The sequence below is a fragment of the Mauremys mutica genome, chromosome 24 (genome assembly GCF_020497125.1).
Source record: "Mauremys mutica isolate MM-2020 ecotype Southern chromosome 24, ASM2049712v1, whole genome shotgun sequence".
In the NCBI taxonomy this organism is placed as follows: Eukaryota; Metazoa; Chordata; order Testudines; family Geoemydidae; genus Mauremys; species Mauremys mutica.
In genome coordinates this window covers 18,142,274-18,162,233 of record NC_059095.1, presented here as the reverse complement: position 1 = coordinate 18,162,233, position 19,960 = coordinate 18,142,274, and the positions used below count along the sequence as shown (strand labels likewise).

The 19,960-nt window shown below is 46.1% G+C and overlaps 1 long non-coding RNA gene across 1 annotated transcript in view; it reads right to left on the bottom strand.

Moving 5' to 3' along the window:
* Positions 1–462: 462 nt before the first annotated feature.
* Positions 463–19,960, bottom strand: part of LOC123355701 — a 29,163-nt gene continuing 9,665 nt past the window's right edge. The window contains exon 3 of the long non-coding RNA XR_006575177.1: positions 463–1,784. This is a non-coding gene — a long non-coding RNA (uncharacterized LOC123355701). The remainder of the gene's footprint in view (positions 1,785–19,960) is intronic.

Genomic DNA, 19,960 nt, shown 5'->3' with positions numbered 1-19,960 from the left:
ACGCAGTTGGGAGATTTTGTCGGCAATTAACTATTTCCTGCTGTTTCTTTTTGGGTGTGTGGTGTTGTAATTGAAGTTGGTCTGCCCAAGACTACGAGTGATTTGCTGTTTTGGAGACATGTTTATAAATAAAGCATGTTATGTTTTCAAGAAAGTTTATTGCTCTCACTGCATCATATCATACTCATGATTTGAGGTAATACAGCTAAAAACATGTTCAAGAGCAATTACACATCAGTAAACAAGAAAAGGTATTCCTCTGTTTAGCTAGGTACAGCAATTCACATTTCAGCAAATTCCATTGGTGCAGCCATTGTGCCCCCCCACCACCAAATTTATTATTCATCATGTCATTCAGATTTGCATTGCATGGCAATCAAGCCCACCCCTGCCCTCCAAGCTCTGTCCCCCACAAAAATAAATGAGCCAGTTTTCCCCCCACAAACACATTCATACAGGTACTATTCCCCCTCTGCCATTTGGCCATGCAAGACCACAATGTGAGAACACAAAGCACCCCAACTTCTTCTGCCCAGTGCAATCAGTTCCCACAGTGGTAGCTGTACTTTCTGGCTGAGGTACCGATCCAGTGACCCCTGGCTGTCATAGGTCTGTTCAGGGGGGAAATGGCTCCCTCTGGCTTCACAAAGGTTGTGAAGAGCACAGCAAGCCACAGTAATGCGGGCAGTATAGATGACACTGGCATCCAAATGGGTTTGTAGACACCTCCAATGTGATTTCAATCTGCCAAAAGCACACACAACAACCATTCTACACCTGCCGAGAGTGCAACAATTTTTTTTTGCAGGGCCTCAAATCAGAGTACAGTAACAAACCAAGTCAAATGGGGGTACATGGGGTCCCCCAGAACAGTGGGAACAGTAACACTATTTATGTCCATGTCATTTGGTAGGAATAGTGTCCCAGCCTGTCCATGAATGTAGATTCCTGGGGGCAAAAAACTCTGGCACCATGAACTCTTCCTGTAGGGCCCACTTGACATTCATAAATCTGACCCTGTGGTCCACTAGTGCCTGCATAGAGTGGTACTCTTTGTGATTTATGTACTCATGTGCTCCTTGCACACATGAGTCCTATCAACAGACCCATCACAGTCAGGAAACCCCATTCTCTCAAAGCCAATGATTACCTCTAGAATATTTTTAATGCCCACCACCTTGAGGTAAACCATACACCTGATGGCCTCAGAAACCTCCGCCACCACTTTACCTACCGTCAACTTTCCTACACCAAACTGTTTGGCAACAGACCTGTAGCCATCTGGGGTAGCAGCTTCTAGACAGTTATAGCAACTTGCTTTTGGACTGGGAAGAGTGACCTCAGATGTGTCTCTTTACAGTGGAGGGTGGGGGCAAGCTGCTCACAAAGCTCCAGAAATGTGGCCTTCTTCATAAGAAAGTTCTGGACTCACTGCTGGTCATCCCAGGTCCGCATGAGGGCATAGTAGGGAGCATCAGTGGCTATGCCAATTCTGCTCAGCAGCATCAACCTGTGAGAGTCTGCAATACCAGGGTACTCCTGCCTCCTCTTCCTCCTCCTGAAGCACCATCAGGAAATCCGTCAGGTACCTTTGGTGGGACAGAAAGCACCACCACAATGTTCACAGTGCCTCACGGATGCTCTGCCAGTTTCTTCCCATAAGAGTGAAAGTGCAAGCAAGTTTGTCAAAAGGCACCTCCTCCTTGTTGCTGTCTCTGATTGGTGGGAGTGCACAGACCAAAATGACTGCTCGGCAGGCTGTGTTGATGGGCTGTTCAAACTTCCTGTAATGTGCAGGGTGAGAAGTAAAGTTTTGCTACATTGGACCACAGTCCTAGGGCTAGAGTGGCCACATTTCAGCAGGGATGGTGGAAACGGTGCTACGGACTCTGGAATATGGTTACTTTGACTCTGGTCTTCACACTGCAGTGTGGATGCCAGAGCCCTAGGTTTGAGCATAGGTTAGAAAAGTCTTAACATAGGGTTAAAATACAATGTAGATGCTCAAACCTAAGGTTTCCTAGTATAGGTCACAGCTTACTTGAGTCACACTAACCCTGGGTTTACATTGCAGTGGAGTCATACCCTAAGAGACTATAGTAAACAAAAAAGGAATGGTGGTATTTGCAACATCTAATTGTGTCATCCTCTAAGCATGCTATCCCTAGGCAGTTGAGCGAACAGCTGTCAGTTATTAAAAATAGAATCTCTTTACAGTTTCAGTAGTTTCTCTGGTCTTTGGTCCATATCTGTTGACAGGAGCTAAACACTTATATCCATCCTCATCCATTACATGAGTTTCATCAGTTGATGGTGATAGTGTAGTGACATGTTCAGCAACAGCAGCCCTAGTTATTCCACTATGATAAAGAAATGAATGGCTGAAGATCCTGGAGCAGTCATTACCCTGTGTCTCTCCTTCACTGCATTTGTCATTCAGCTGAGGAACAAGTAATGCTGTAGAATACAAGTTGGACATTGCATGGGGCCCCCTTTGTTCATTTGTTTTATTTACACACAATCCATCTTGTCTTCCCCTCAAGGTTAAGGATCATTCAGACAATAGTACACTGGGGCACTGAAATCCTTGTCCCAATGCCTGTAGGATGTGCTAACAGTAATATAGTCATAGCACCATCTGTTTTCAGGAAAAGAAAACCATTATTTTGTTTCTTCTAAAAATGTTCATAGAACGAGCATAGCCTGTGGAAAGATAACTCTTTACTCCAGATCCTAGTTCAAATTTAAATCATGGTTAACTAAATCCCCCCTGTTCCTGGCACCACGAAAAAATCCAAGTCAAAATTATGGGTGCAAGTGTCAATTATATCCAAGATGCAAACAAAAAAGAATTTCCTTTTAGACTAATTTAGAGATATTTTATGTATATGGTTTGAAAAGCTTACCATAACTTGGTGGGCCTATACTCTGACCTACTGTGTGCAACATAGCTGCAATTGAAATTCATAAGATTTACTTCTATAAATAGAACAGTCTCTTAAAGAATTCTATCAAACCTGATTTACCAAATGTATCATTCAGACATCTTAAAGACTATTATTTGCAAGATATTGGAGGCCTGATTTTGATCTCACACCTGTGTAAATCAGCGGTCATCTATATGTGAGCTCATAGGGTACTCACTGTATTACGGCACAAGCCCAAACACTGGGCTAAGCTTTTAAGGAAAATTCAGAACATCTGAGGAGAAAAGCTATGCATACACTATCCTGTGTTTTCATATTTAATTGTTCACACTCAACCTGATAGCATGGCATCTCATGGAGCAGGCACGCTTCCAGCCAGCTGGGCCCATCAAAAAATTCAATTGCAAGACTGTCTAATTTTCTTTAGAGATAGCAATTTTTGTCTTTTCTTACAAGAACTCTGTGACCCAGCATCAGCGCGAAGTGGAAATACTGGAACAGTTCCAACAGCTAACAGAAACATGGAGCTTCAATTACCCGCTTCTTCATAACAGGAGGGATTATCACTTACTTTAATATTTTTCAGAGGTATTCTGTTTCCTTCAAATAATGAGGTACAAATTACAACCATACAAGCTGTGCTGATTTAAATTATCCATGACTATCTAACCAAACACTGAAAAGTTAAAGCTATGCTTACTGTTACTTACTGTAAAACAACATATGTTAGACTATTATTTGATGGAGAAGATTATAAAGCAGAACTCCACCTGTTTTACTTCTCTAGCACCAACAAAAATATAATTCAACCCTAAAAGTATCAGATTTGCTAATGATTTGGGACCCTGGAAGGTTTAGAAGACTGGTAATGAGATGCAGAGTTACTCATCTCTAGGTCATCAACTTGGATTGGATCCAGATCAGTAAAGTTTCATACCATTTGATCACATGAACTGTTTGATGAGCTATACAAAATGGACCAAGTGGTCTCATTGCAGATGACAGCAGCCTAATTTTCAGAGGTGCTAAACTCCCACAATTCCTACAGAAAGGAATAGGAATTATGGATGGCTCAGTGCCTCTGAAAAACAGACCACAAATGTCAGCACCAAAACCCCCATAATAAGCAGGTGTCAGGTGCTATTGGACGGTGCAGGCCTATGCTGCTGGCAGGCAAACCCAGTGGGTTGCTGTGACTCCAGGTCAGGGATATTAAGGACTGAGAGAGGAGTGAAGTTTGCTGAGAAAGAGACAGGAGGTCAAGCTGAGAAAAGCCCTTTTATGTTTGTTAAACACAGTCCTATCTTAGAGATTTGGAACTTCTGTTAAGATTAAAGACAAATTTTAAGGAGGAGGAAAGTTTTGGAACAATCTATCTTATGCATGTCACCTGTTCACATGTCACCCATCACAATTTATACCCTTCTTCAGAGCTGTAGCTAGGCGTTCCAGTGCCCAGGGCAAGCAAGCATAATTTGTGCCCCCTACAGGCAATGCGGGAGAGAGGGGGTACTCAGGGTCATGTGCCCCCCAGATTTCTGCCTTTAGCACAGAGGTTTTCAAACTGTGAAAGGAGATTTTCCCAATTCCTGTAGCACCAGGGCAGCAGTGAGCAAGTGCCTTGGGGAGCATCGCATGGCAGCTGGTCTGCCTGGGGAGTGTCCAGTTTGGGGAGCTTGGCAGGGGGAGCTCCTGGGCAGCCAGCAGGCTCCCACAGCACAGAGCCAGAGGCCCGGCTGCTTGCATCACTTTCCAATCCACCAGCTCCTGGGCACACACCCCAGTTTGAAAACCTCTGTGCTAAATGGAAGGCAGACATGGGGGGGAGGGAGAGGGCATGTGACCCATATGTTCCCTCCACACTACCCTATTTTTCCGCCCCTGTGACTTTGCACCCTGGGTGGCTGCCCTGCTCGCCCTGCCCTGGTTATGGCCCTGTCCCTCTTGGTAGTCTTTGCTAGAACACAAACACTGAATGCTCATGAAGAAGACATGGGCCTTGTCAATGAGTGTGTCTACACTGCAGCTGGAGATGCAATTCGCAGCTCAGCTAGATGTGCATGCACTAGCTCTGATCCAGTTAGTGCCCTAAAAATAGTGGTGTGGCTGCAGTGAAGCAGACAGCAGGATGGCCTAGCCAACCAAGTAGAATCCTGTCCAAGACCCTAGGCACATACCCAGGCAGCTAGCTCATGCTACCTCCTGGACTGCTCCACTGCTATTATTAGCATGCTAGTTCAATCAGCGCTAGCATGTGTACCTCCAACCAGGTGGGAAATTACACCTCCAGCGGCAGTGTAGACATACCCAAAACTCAAAAACTGATTTAAAGTTAAACCAGTGAAACTTTAAAACACTCAGTTCAGTTACTTCCTGCCTTACATTGGTGTAGCTGAACTTGATTTCTTTTTGAATTGAGCTAATCTGATACCAGCCAGGATTAATCAAATTAAGAGTGTTCATGACGGGGGGGTTTCACTGGCGTAAGTACACCAATTTAAAAATCACATATTTAGTTAAACTAGAGCAACTTTAAATATAAACCATGAGTAGAATTGTCAAAAGCACCAAAATGACTTGAGCCTAATTCCCATTTTCAAAAGTGATTTAAGAGGCTCTCCTGTCTGAAAGCCAATGGAGTTTAGGCTCCTAAATCAGCCATGCAGGTGGCCCCACCAGATCAGGACTCAGGCATGCTGATGGAGTACTGTGGGCAACTTATCACCATCACAGCCTATGGCGTACCTGCTATATAGATAGAGGATTTCAGTCTCCAGAGCAATCCACTTGACACTTTTCACCATTCAAAAGATTCACTTTAAAGAAAAAAAAAACCCACAAAACGTTTGCTAAAGACCAAGCCAAATACTTGTTAAATCCATTTAAAAACACTCTGTTCTCTGTAATTTTAGATAATTTCACTTCCTATAGTCTCAGGCTACTTGCCCTGTAGTCATTAACCACCTTTTTTGGCCAGCAATCAAGTTGGATTACAGCCTGGCTAATCTTTCCCACACAAGTGCTTCAGATCCCTCCCCGTAAATTCATCCTGCTAAATCCCCTAAAGCAAAAGTGTTACCCTGGCAAATAACACTATTTGTCATAGTGAGCAGAACTCTCATTAGTTAGCAGCAAATAGTGCCATGCTGGAGATCAGGACACTGCCAGTATAGCACTATCACAGTTGATGCAGTGGAGGCTACACGCAGAGATCTCCAAATCAATGAGAAATTTATGCTCCCACTAGGAGCCAAGATGGCTGCAATTTTGTCTTAGAAATTCCAGGCAAACAGAAGCACTGTACTGCTTTCTTTTTAAATACAAAGAAGAGTTCAACAACCTTGCCCCAACAGTGAACTTGCAAGTGAAGTACATGGAAAGGAAATATCACAGTTAAAGTTTCTAATGCCAAAGCTCTTTATCAATGGATTTAACTAGGACAGAGAGCGCAGTATGGAGCAAACCCTGAGGCCTCTCAAGCGTGGCTGGTTTGGCAGACATTAGCATCACTGTCTCATGACAATGTTGTAAAGCATATATTGTGTGCCATGATGCAATGCACTCCGCCCACCCACGGAGAGAGTGGGAATGAGAAAGCTAGCAGCTCTCTTGCAGCTGACACATTCCTGCAGTGTGCAAGGAGCAGAAGGAAAGCTGTCCTGTGAGCTTTTTTCTAGAGCATAGGCAGGTGAGAAGGGCTTGAAAACTAATACAAATGCCTAACAGTCCTTACCAAAACTATACCTCTCAGTAATGTTCAATGAGCAAAACAAGATAAAACTGGGTAAGAGAAGAGTGTCATGATACTAAAATAGTCCCCTACCCTCAGGGGCGGCTCTAAGAATTTGGCCGCCCCAAGCAGGACGGCATGCCGCAGGGGGCGCGCTGCCGGTCCCGCAGCTGCGGGGGACCTCTTGCAGACGCGCCTGCGGAGGGTGCGCTGGGAGGGCGGCAGGCGGCTCCAGCGGACCTTCCGCAGTCATGCCTGCGGAAGGTCCACCCAAGCCGCGGGACCAGCGAACCCTCCGCAGTCGTGCCTGCGGGAGGTCTGCCGGAGCCGCCTGCCGCCCTGCCGGCAAAATGCCGCCCCAAGCGCGCGCTTGGCGCACTGGGGTCTGGAGCCGGCCCTGCCCACCCTCCAGAAAACCTATCTTAGCATGAAACATCCCGTAATGCATGCAATAGGACTCAAACATGCAATAGGACTCATTTTGGTTTTGTCATAATGTCCTCCAGTGCATTCTAGCTATTGCAATAGCAACTTATTATGTTGTAGGACTGCTATTTTCTGTAGGAGTGCAGAATGCATGTTTTCTCCCAGTCCGGCACTTCATGTTTCTCCAATAAATAGAGAAATAGTGAGAAATCAAAATAATCCCACCTGCAAGCCAAGGGAAAGAATCTCATCTCCTCCACACTATAGATCTCTTGCACACTACTCTCAGTCCATGCACAGAACTGCCATTTATGTCACTCTAACTGCACAATATGCACTAGCATCTTGATTCACCCTGGGAGTGGGGGGGAAGGGGGCACTGCTCTGCTGCCTTCTTTTGAAGATTCCAACAGCAAAAGCAGCTTTAAAGATACCAAAAAATAACACATTTTCTACCTGCCCTTGCCATGCTCCTTTCCAAGCCAGCAACACGAGGTTTAGGGACTACACATCCAGGTCCCTGACAGAAGGGAAACTGAAGCCTCTCTGCACTGTTGAAACCACACTCTGGGGTGGGTACAACTTGAATTGGGTTAGCAGAAGTTCTGTCGCAGAAGAAGTCAGCATAAACCAGGGAGGAGTCCAGCCCAAAAGACTTTTACTCTCCAAGTCTAAGTGACATACTAAGAGCATGTCTTCACTGCAGAGTTAGCTCAACATATAACTCAAGTTTTGCCCTACCCTGACTCCTGTCCACACACTCAAGTCTCTAGCTCACATTAAGTAGTGCTTTAAACTCAAGCTAGTTTGGTCCATCAGGGGGTGGATTGAAGCTGGCGTGCTGTGGAGTAATTTGAGTGCACTAATTTGAGCTAACTGTTGCACTGAAGACAAGCCCTTAGTATGTCATTTCTGTGATATAATAGAATATAATAGAGAAGCATTTGGTCCACTGTCTCCATGCCACTAGCACAGGTGCAGGAAGCACATAGCAAACACCTCAAGGTAACAGATGTGACCATTAGTGGGTATTTTAATAGTAAGTCAGATTTGTTGGCTTTAGAAAGCATGTGTTCACATAGAATGTAACTATTATCTAGTCTAAACCTGACTCAAAACAATAATTCACAATAGCTCACTTAGCTATAGCACATCTAACATTGTGTAATGAAGTGATTTAAAAAGTTTTATGCAAGCAGAGTGCGGTCCTGCTGTGAAGGCTTAGGTACATCATCCCTTGGGGGCAAGTACTCCTTTCCTACAGAAAAATCCATAGAATGGGAAAATGAGCTCTGGAAAAAATTGTGCAGGTGACTGCAAAGATTCTGCCATCGAGGAGAGGAGTTTGGAGCTATGCAGAAGAGCTGTGGGGCAAGCATTCACAACTCCATGGAGCCCAAATGTGTACTAGAACAGCAAGTTGACCGACCATTTCTCCTCTGTTAAAGAGTTTCCATTTCAGTTTGGTTCTAAAAATGGGTAAAACTGTGAGAGTATCAGAACTCTGTAAGCTATCTCCACTGCATAGACAAATAAATCTGATTCACTGAAGGACTGAATGGAGAGCTGTATAGTAAAAGACTCTCACCTCTAGGTCAGTGGACTAATTCAATATTGGATAGTTGTAAAATGCCCATCACTGTAGTGTCAAAATGCTAAACACAGTAATTTAGAATGACTTGTTCCTGTCCAGAGGGGACATTATAATGAATTATGAACTGACACAGCAGCAACTCTAGTCAGGAGTTACTAAAAATCAAATCTTCAGTGGCCTACAGGAGATGAGTTGTCAGTATCATTCCAGTTCCTAATAGAGAGGTATCTGCATAACCTCCACCACAGATGGCTCCATTTCCCTAAGTGTAGGAGCCAAGGACTAGAGAGGCATGAAGAGTAATCCACCTTCTCCGGGCAATTTCTCTTGGTTAGGGCTAAACTACACTGGAAGGCGGAAGAAGGAAACTTGCATCACAACTATCCATACTGTACCAGTTCAATGATTCAATTAGGGACATGGCCTCTATCAATCTGGTACTACAATCCAAATTTGCAAAAAGACTACAAAACACCTACAAACATTTCCTTCTGCCTGTAGAGCATATTATCTCATTGCAGGGAAGGATGTGTTATTAATGCCATCAAAAATGTTCTGTTGTAATCACAGAACTGCAACAATACAGCAACAGAGATGTTCTGTACCATCACTATATCCTACTACACGTCTGTATTTCTCTTACTCCTTTCAACACATCAATTTCAAATTAAAAGAAAAATAGCATCTCCCAGATTGTTGCGCCTTCCTGCTGCTGAACACTTTCCTCAATACAAGTAGCCCCCTTGGCTTCCATGGAATTACTTGTGTGAGTGTTTGCTGCCATGAGCAAAGATTGCAAAACCCAATCCCATGGCAACAAATTACTATACTAGCCAAGAGTGCAGTTCGTGCTCATAGGAAATATCACCCTTCTCCAACTAGTTCTACTCAAGTCACAGAGTAAGGCACTACCTCTCATGTCTAAGGGTCAAGAACAGGGACTTGAACAAAGCAGTGACTCATTTATATGTTTGGTGTCAACCACAGAGATCCTAGCTTCATGCAAAATTGCTGGAGTAGTTCTTGAGCTTAATGGGTTCTATATTTCTCCCAGTGCCGGGCTACAAGTCTGCCTACCTTATTACCCACCTGCAGGGAGAAAATCCTCAAAGCACATCCAGGCTCTGTAAGGGCTGTGTGTGTCTGGTTCCATTTGCATTGATTTTTGTTCTGTCTTATTAATGTGTCTTTCATGGGGGCATCAATAGGAAGACTGTTGTTCCCAGATTTCTAAGCTTTGCTTGTAATGGTGCCCTTTCTCCACCTCACCACACTCACACAAGTACGTCTATAAAATGCCCTCTGATCTTCATGTAAGCTAAACTCCCTTCCCACAACCAGTATGTGAGCTTGCAGAGCTGTCATTTATTTCACAGTGTATTATAATTGCTTGCTCCATCCAGGGGGAATAAGATTTTGATTCACCTTTAGGTCTAACAAAGGTTCCATGGGGGCCTGATTGCTTATTATGATATTGCCTGTATCACAGCGTATTGTATTTCTTATCAGCTCTTCCGATAAAAGAAAATAGCCTGAGAATAAAATTTCTGTGTCATTGAATAGAACGTATAATCCCCGCTTCTGGGTTTACACAGACTCCAGAGATCACGAAGGTTATTATTCATTGCCAAAAGCTGACATTAATGCAATGTTATGGTTGAGAAGTTGAATGAGCAAAAGGCAGGAGGCATTCTGGGATTGCACTGGGATGTGCAGTTTCTAAGCCAGTGTCTGATCTGTACACCAAGCATTTCATCCCCAGACGCCATGGTGATTGCTCTTGATTTGAGCAAGTCTAATCGAAATGGTGGGGTAAACACCTGTGTGCCATTGGCATCAATTCAGTGTAGACATGTGGTATGTTATGAGGCAGGCGATCAAAATGTGGTTTCAATGCCAAATTTCTAAGTGTAGAAGAGGCCTTTGGCTTAAATCCTGATTCACTCTCCATCTACAAATGTGACTAGGGCCATGGAAGAGCCTAACTGGCATAATCCAAAAATGTTCTTGGGCAGCCCTGATGCTGCAGTAGCAAATACAGAGTGACAACACTGCTGTTTGCAGCCTGTGGAGGGGCAAACTTCTCACTCCTTGTCCCTTAGACTCACATCAGTGCATACACTGGTTACTCAAGCTATGCTCTACTAGGATTAACTCCCTAAGGCCTTGTCTACACTACAAGACTATTTCGAATCAACTTAGTTCGAATTTGTGGATTCGACCTTATGAAGTCGAATTTGTGTATCCATACTAAATACACTAATTCGAATTTCTGAGTCCACATTCACGGGGCCAGCGTCGACTTTGGAAGCGGTGCACTGTGGGAAGCTATCCCACAGTTCCCGCAGTCCCCGCTGCCCATTGGAATGCTGGGTAGAGACCCCAATGCCTGCTGGGGGGGAGAAATGTGTCGAGGGTGGTTTTGGGTAAGTGTCGTCATTGAACCGTCAATCACAACCTCCCTCCCTCCCTCCTTGAAAGCGCCTGCGGACAATCTGTTCGTGCACTTTTCTGGTCAGTGACAGCGCGGACGCCACAGCACTGCAAGCACGGAGCCCGCTGCGATCATCGCCGTTTTCTCCTCCTCGCACTTTATCGTCCACCTCTTCCACAGTCAGCTGATGAGAAATTGGGCTACTTTTCAATGGTGCTGCAAGCACCGGGGGACCATAGGGGACGTTTTACAAACATCAACGTCGGGTGGCCGGGCAAGGTTCATGATGCGTGTGTTTTCAGGAACTGTGGGCTGCTCAGACGCCTGCAGGAAGGTAGTTTCTTCCCGGACCACGAAATAACTGTTGTGGATGTGCATTTGCCTATAGTGATCCTCGGGGACCCAGCCTGCCCGCTAATGCACTTGCTCATGAAGCCCTATACAGGCGCCTGGGACAGCGACAAGGAACTCTTCAAATACCAGCGAGCAGCGAGCAGCGTGACCTGTGACTGTTCAGTTTCTTTACAGAGAAGCTGAACCTGCCCCTGTTTCTTTACGCAGTTACTGTTGACTCTCCTCTTCGGTTACATACCCCGTTCACCCCGTTACCCCCACTTCCAGCACACGTGTAAAAATAAAATACATGTCCCATTATTACTTAACAAAGGTTTCTTTATTCATGACTTTTCGTGAAAGGGTTGAAACTGGGATGCAGGCTGTGCTGGGTAGGGTGTGCGGTGATGTAAAGACCGCCTCTAAACTCAACGAATGACAGGCTCCTGCTCCTACAGCGGACCGCAGTGCCGGAATGCTTCTTTCAATGGAGCCTGCCATCCCTCTTTATGGAATTCTGTGTGCGGGCGGATATGTGACCTTGTGGTGGAGGAGGACGGATACAGATTCCTCAGCTGCGTGACTCAGCGGTCCAGGACAAGGACCGCTGTATAAGATCTGTAACCGCCCTCCCCCGCTGCAAAGTCACATCTCCCCCGCCCACACAGATCCTGGAAACCACCTCCAAAAACCGACCAGGGTGCCTACTGACTGCACCGTGTGTGTGACCCGCTGCTGATCCTGCCCCCGTGTCTGTACCCTGGGAAAGGTGACTGTCCTATGCAATTAACCACCCCCTTCCCCACGCCCCCCATTCAAACACAGTCTTCTTTGAAAAAACATAACAGAAACAGTAATTAACAGCAAAGCATTTTTATTAATTAAGTAGACACTTAGGGGATGGGACTGGGATTGGGACTACTGTGAGTCTGGAAGTGAAGGACTTCGGCAAATGTAGGGTATGAGAGCTTTTGGGTACTTGAGCACTCTGCTGTGGTGCAGTGACAGTATTCACGTCCCCGGCCGCCCCTCCTCCTGATTATTTTCGGTGAGGGGGGTATGGGACTTTGTGGCGGGGGAGTGCGGTTGCAGATACACTGCAGGGTGTCTCTGTCCTCCTGCGGTCCTGCAGAACATCCACAAGGCGCCTGAGCATGTCCGTTTGCTCCCTCACTAGTCCAAGCATTGTTTCAATCGCCCGCTTGTCTTCCTCACGCCACCTCTCCTCCCGTTCGCTGTGTGAGCGCTGGCACAGAGAGACGGTCTCCCTCCACTGGCTCTGCTGGTCCGCCTCGGCTTGGTAGCAGCCCATACGTTCATCGAACATCTTGTCCCTTGTCTTTTTCTTTCTCCGCCTAATCTTTGCCAGCCTCTGCGAGGGGGATGCTGTGGCAGGTCTGGAGACAGTGGAAGCTGTGAGATGGGAAACAGGGAGTGAATTCCTTGCAAAGATACATTTTTGCGAACAATTAACTGAGTCTAGGCTGTCTCTGTGAATTCTGGGTTGAGACCCCTGTGCCTGCTGGGGCAGAAATAATTTTCGCGGTGGATTCTGGGTAAATGTCGCCAGTCATTCCTTCCTCCGGGAAAGCAACGGCAGACAATCATTTCAAGCCCGTTTTCCCAGAATTGCCCTGGCATACGCCATAGCGTGGCAACCATGGACACTGTTTTGCCTTTTGTGTATGTCACCGTATGTGTACTAGATGCCGCTGACAGAGGCGGGCCAGCAGCGCTACACAGCAGCATGCTTTTGCTTTTGCATGACAGCAGAGATGGTTACCAGCCATATTGTACCATCTACCATACCATAAATTGGTAATAAGATGGTAATAAGATGGGCATGGTTACCTGTCCTTTTGCACTGCCCCATTTGGTGCTGTCATAAGTGCCCCTGGCCGAGCAGCCAGGGGCGCAAAAGCAAAAATTGGGAATGACTCCCTGAGTCAATCCCTCCTTTTTGGTATCTAAAAATAGAATCAGTCCTGCCTAGATTATGGGCAAGTGTACTAGAGAACCACTGTATCATAGAACCAGAGAGCACAGCTGCTCTGTGTCCGATCCTGCATAAATTATGAGCTGTATGCTATTCACAGGGGGTGCTCCTGCAACAACACCGCCTGTTCATTCCGTTCTTACCCCAGCCTTCCTGTGCTACCATACCATTGTCCCCCCACTTGTGTGATGAAGTAATAAAGAATGCAGGAATAAGACACAGTGACTTGTTTGTGAGAAATGAGTGGAAGGAAGCCTCCAGCTGCAATGATAGTCCAGGCAGGACATTAAGGAGTGTGGATGAAGGAGCCTATCATCCCTCTGCTAGTCCAGGGGCAATTGAATCTTTTATTTACAATGAAGGGTGGGGGCTGATGGAGCTCAGCCCCCTGTTGCAATGATGAGGACGGTTACCAGCCATATTGCACCATCTGCCATCAAAAATTAGGGACAGGCGCCCTTGATCGACCTTACTGATGCTAGTCGGCATGGTTACCAGCCCTTTTGCACTGCCCCATGTGCCAATAGGCTGATGATGAGGACGGATTTCCATCTTTTTGTACCATCAGCCATCCATAGCGTGGGGGGAGCAAGGATGCTGGTGTTGAGTGCTGCACCATCGCGTCTATCTGCTGCATTCAGTAAAGATAGGGTGACATGTAAAAGAGTCAACAGAGGATTGTTTTCACTTCTGGTGGTGGGTGGGGTGTGTGCGCAAATTGCCGAAATATGCCCTGACCCACCACAGACACTGTGTTTGACCCTAGAAGCATTTGGAGCTCATCCAAGAATGCAAATACTTTTCGGAGACAGCAGGAACTGTGGGATACCTTGCGTCCTCATTCCCCCCTCCCTCCATGAGCGTTCATTATATTCTTTGGCTTTCCGTTACGCTCGTCACGCAGCTGCGTGCTGAGTCTGTGCTATGCCGTCTGTCCGTAGATTTTTTAAAAATACTTTGGACCAGGCGTAAAATTACAGTAATTACCCTAATTAGATGCAGGAGTCTCCGAGCGAGATCACCCTGAGGAGGGTCACTGAAGGAGATAGAGAGCGCATGCTGCGTGAAAGCTAGCACGAACCAGGGCCCGATGCAGCCGTGCTCGGGGAGGCAGTGCTCCCTGAGTACCTCATGAAAGCCTTGCGCGGAAAACTGTGCTACCACGGAGCACCCAATAAGGCAGCTCTCCCCAGGAACCTCCTGCTGATGCTTTTCGATTAACGCAAGGAGAGCTTCGTGGAGATCTCCAAGGATGATTTCTGTTCTATCCCCATATCTAGAGAGACCTCCTTTTCACACAGTTAAGATTCCTGTTATATTAAGAATAAAAGTTAACATGGTTAAAGCACTTACCGACTGCTCCTTCCCCTGATTCAGGGTCCGGGTTAATGGCCGGGGAGGGTTGTTGGGGGATCTCCGTGACGGTGATGAATAGATCCTGGCTGTCGGGGAAACCAGCATTGTAAGCGCTCTCGCCTGCCTCGTCCTCCACAAACCCTTCCTCATCTTCCCCGTCCGCGAACATCACCGAGGAACTGGCCGTCGACACTGTCCCATCGTCAGAGTCCACGGTCACTGGTGGGGCAGTGGTGGCAGGCTCCATAGCGTCCGTTTGCCGCTTTGATTTTTTGGTAGCCTTGTCTGGGGTCCTTGATTTTCACGCGGCGCTGCGTTGCATCCCGCCTGTATCCTCTGTCTCTCATGGCTTTGGAGACCTTCTCGTAGGTCTTCGCATTCCCTGTTTTGGAGCGCAGCTCCGAAAGCACAGACTCCTCGCCCCACACACCGATCAGATCGAAGAGTTCCCAGTCAGTCTATGCTGGGTCCCTCTTTCTATTCACAGATAACATGAACTCCTCTGCTGGAGAGCTCTGCATCGTTGCAGGTGCTGCGGAGCTCGCCCCGATGTCCAGCCAGGACGTCAGATTCAAAGTGCCCAGACAGGAAAATGAATTCAAATTTTCCCGGGTCATTTCCTGTGTGGCTGGTCAGAGAATCCAAGCTCCGACTGCTGTCCAGAGCGTCAACAGAGTGGTGCACTGTGGGATAGCTCCCGGAGCTACTAAGTTCGATTTGCATCCACACCTAGCCTAATTCGAGCTAGCCATGTCGAATTTAGCGTTACTCCACCTGTCGGGGTGGAGTACCAAATTCGAACTAAAGAGCCCTCTAGTTCGAATTAAATGGCTTCCTGGTGTGGACGGTTGAGCGGTTAGTTCGAATTAACGCTGCTAAATTCGAATTAAAGTCCTAGTGTAGACCAGGCCTAAATGAATGTGCATATTCAGCTTAATGAACTTGCTGACTGTCCTCTGTATTTTATGGTGCACACATTGCTTGCATAAAATGGAGGTGACACATATGCACAGGAGGTTGGCATGATAAAATGTTTTAAAAGTTAATGACCAAAAATATGTTCTGCTTGCTTTCTAAGTAAAGTAAGCAAACAGAATTCAGAATTATTTTTGGTGCATGCATCCCTGCTAAGCCACTTTTATTAAAACTCCATTAGTTTCACAGTCTGAAACTAACAGCTAATTCTTTTCCTTAGGGAGGTAAATTGCCAACAATGACTAGAACTAGCCAGGACCACTTGCAGTCTTCCAACTCACACAATTTACTGACAGTTTTTCTAATATTATGTGTTTGGGTTTTTTAGTTAGAGTTAACAAATCAGAACCCCCTTGCTTCATCATTTGGGGCTTAATGCATCATAACCAAGGGTAGGAAGTAAGCAAGCGGAAACAAGAATGTTTTGAAGTGAAAGGCTGAGGTCTCCATTAAATTTTGAAGTCTGTTTTATTCGTTGGGAGAATACTGAACTCCCACCAGAAACCTATTCATCTAACTTTGGGAGCCAGTAGGCTTTGTTAACATAAGGAGAAAGGCTGTTAAAAGGTTGTACGTTTCCTCTGAAGAAAATGGAAACAAAATAACTGATTCAAACTGGTTTGGGAGCACAACAGCTGTGGGTTCTTTGATGGGTAGCTTGCATTCCTAGGTCATCCCCTACGATTTGTAATCATTGTTAGTTATTTTGTCTTGTGCAGCATAACATTAGGAACAGGAATAAAGAGAGCCAAACGTTTCCTATTTCCAGATTTTTTTTAAATCTGGTTTTCAGCACAGTAGATGTTTTCCAATCACTCAAATTAGTTTTCAGACACTCAAAAAAACTCAGTAAAGTCATTGCTCATTTCAAATTCTTCACTTAATAAAAAGATAAAGTATAGCAAAAATCAAATAAATATGTCTTTGCGCAAATTAAGTACAGATAAAATGCTGCCAAATGATTGATTTACAGCTGCATTTTTCAGAAATAATGCATTTGCTATTCTTGACATTTATTAGTATATGCAAAATAACTATATATTTAACCACTGTACGTCAGATAACATTTATCAACCAGTTACCTGTTAAATAGCTCCCGGAAAGGGTAATGTGCTCTTTTTCCTTGTACATTGGCTGACAAATTGAATTAACGTTTGTGGCTTTTGAGATAGAAATCTCACCAAATATAGTAAATTTATACACAAAAGATTAAAAGCCCAGCTTTTGAAGGAGCACAACCAAGTTAAGACACTCTGTCCTATATCTGGTCTAGAAATTGGGGCTTAGTTGCCTAAAAAGGGTATTTGGATACTTATGCTACAGTTTGGGCACCCAAGATTGAAAATGGCTCTCCACCCTTTCCCCGATTTATCCCAGCATAAAATGCTTTCTGTGGACATTTGCTTAGTATTCAGACATTTTGAATTGCTGTATTTATTTTTCTATATTTATTCTATTTGAAAACTCTACAGAAATATAAAAGTTACAGGCCAAAGAACATGCAAAATGTTTGGCTAGTGGAGGCGGAAACACTACTAGTATGGACACTATTAATGCTGATTTTCAATCAGCCTTGGAACACCAGGGAAGTTCTAGGAGACTGGAAGAAAACTAGTGGTGTGCCAATATTTAAAAAGGGTAAACGGGATGATCAAGGTAATTATAATCAGGTCAGTCTGCCATCTATCCAAGGCAAGATAATTGAGCAGCTGATACGGCACTTGATTAATAAAGACTTCTGTAAGGCAGTTGACTTACTATACAACACTGATTAAAAACTAGAATGATATAAAATTTACGTGGCACACATGAAATGGATTAAAAGCTGGCTAACTAATGCATGGAGAATTAACATAATGAGGGTTTCAGAGTGGTTCCACAAAGTTCGGTTCTTGATTCTAATCTATTTAACATTTTTCTCAATGACCTGGAAGAAAACATAAGTCACACAGGTAAAGTTTGCAGGTGACACAAAAGTTGGGGAGTGGTAAATAATGACCAGGACAGGTCACGGATATCAACCATTTCAGATTATTTTGTAAATTGGACATAAGCAAACAATGTGTGTTTAAATATGGCTAAATATAAGTGCACACATCTAGGAACGAAGAATATGGGCCATACTTACAGGATAGAGGCCTATTTGGGAAGCAGTTACTGAAAAAGATTTGGGAGCCATGATGGATAAACAGCTGAACATAAGCTCCCAGTGCAATGCTGTGGCTAAAAGGGCTAAAACGTGATCCTTGGATGTATGAACAAAGGAATCTCAAGTAGAAGTAGAGAGTTTCCCGTAGCTCCCATTGGCCAGGAACGGTGAACCACAGCCACTGGGAGCTGCGAGCGGCTGTACCTGCGGACACTCAGGTAAACAAAGCGTCTTGTGGCCTGCCAGGGGCTTACCCTGAACAAGCCGTGAACCAAGTTTGAGAACCTCTGCCTTATAGCAATAGACTCAAGGAGTTGAGATATTTAGCTTAACAAAGAAAAGGTTAAGGGGTGACTTGATTACAGTGTTCAAGTACCTAATTGGAATGCAAATATTTGATAACGGTCTCTTCAGTCTAGCAGAGAAAGGTAAAAACATGACCCAATGGCTCGAAGTTGAAGCTAGACAAATTCAAACTAGAAATAAGGCATACATTTTTAACAGAGAGGTTAATTAACCATTGGAACAATTTACCAGGAGTCGTGGTGGATTATCTATCACGAGCAATATTTACGTCAAAATTGGATGTTTTTCTAAAAGATATGCCCTAAGAACTATTTTGGGGAAGATCTATAGCCTGTCGGTATGTCTACACCAGGGGTGGGCAAACTTTTTTTGGCCTGAGGGCCGCATTGGGTTTTGTAAATTGTATGGAGGGCCGGTTAGGGGAGGGGGTTGTGGCCCAGCCCCCACCTCCTATCTGCCCTCCCCCGGGACTCCTGCCCCATCCAACCCCCCCATTCCCTGTCAGCCCCCCGAGGACCCTTGCCCCATCCACACACTCCTTCTCCCTAGCCTCTGACTGCCCCAGGAACCCCTGTCCCCTGACTGCCCCTGGACTCCCGCCGCCCCATCCAACCTCTCCTCTCACTCCTGATGGCTCCCCCGGGACTCATTCCCCATCCAACCACTCCTTCTCCCTGTCCTCTGACTGCCCCAGGAACTCCTGCCCCCCGCCATCCCATCCAACCCCCTCCTTCCTGACTCCCCACCTCCGGGACCCCTGCCCCCATTCAACCCCTTGTTCCCCCCCAACCACCCCAACCCCTATCCACCCCCCTGCCTCTGACCACCCCCCAAACTCCCCTGCCCTCTATCCACCCCCCCAGCTCCCTGCCCCCTTACCGCACTGCCTGAAGCACTGGTGGCTGGCAGTGCTACAGCCGTGCCGACCGGCTGGAGCTGGGCAAAGCTGCCAGCGCCGCTACCACCACACAGCACAGAGCACTGGGTCAGGCTGGGCTCTGCAGCTGCGCTTCCCCAGGAGCTCACAGCCCCACCACCCAGAGCATTGCGCTGGCGGCAGAGCAAGCAAGCTAGCTGAGGCTGCGGGGGTGGGGAGAGGACACAGCAGGGGAGGGGCTGGGGGCTAGCCTCCCAGGCCAGGAGCTCAGGGGCCAAGCAGGATGGACCCACGGGCCAGATGTGGCCCACGGGCCATAGTTTGCCCACCTCTGGTCTACACTATGGTATTATTCCGATTTTACAGAAATCAATTTTTGGAAACAGATTGTATAAAGTCGAGTGCACGCAGCCAAACTAAGCACATTAATTTGGCGGTGTGCATCCATGTACCGAGGCTATTGTCGACTTCCGGAGCATTGCACTGTGGGTAGCTATCCCATAGCTACCCCATAGTTCCCGCAGTCTCCCCCGCCCATTGGAATTCTGGGTTGAGATCCCAATGCCTGATGGGGCAAAAAATTTGTCGCGGGTAGTTATGAGTAAATGTCGTCAGTCAATCCTCCCTCCATGAAAGCAATGGCAGACAATCATTTCGCACCCTTTTCCCTGGATTACCCGGGCAGACGCCATAGCACGGCAACCCTGGAACCCGTTCAGCCTTTTTTCCACTGTCACCGTGTGTATACTGGATGCTGCTGACAGACGCGGTACTGCAGTGCTACACAGCAGCATCCCCTTGCCTTTGCAAGTTAGCAAAGACAGATACCATACTGTACCGTCTGCTGCTGTCATGGG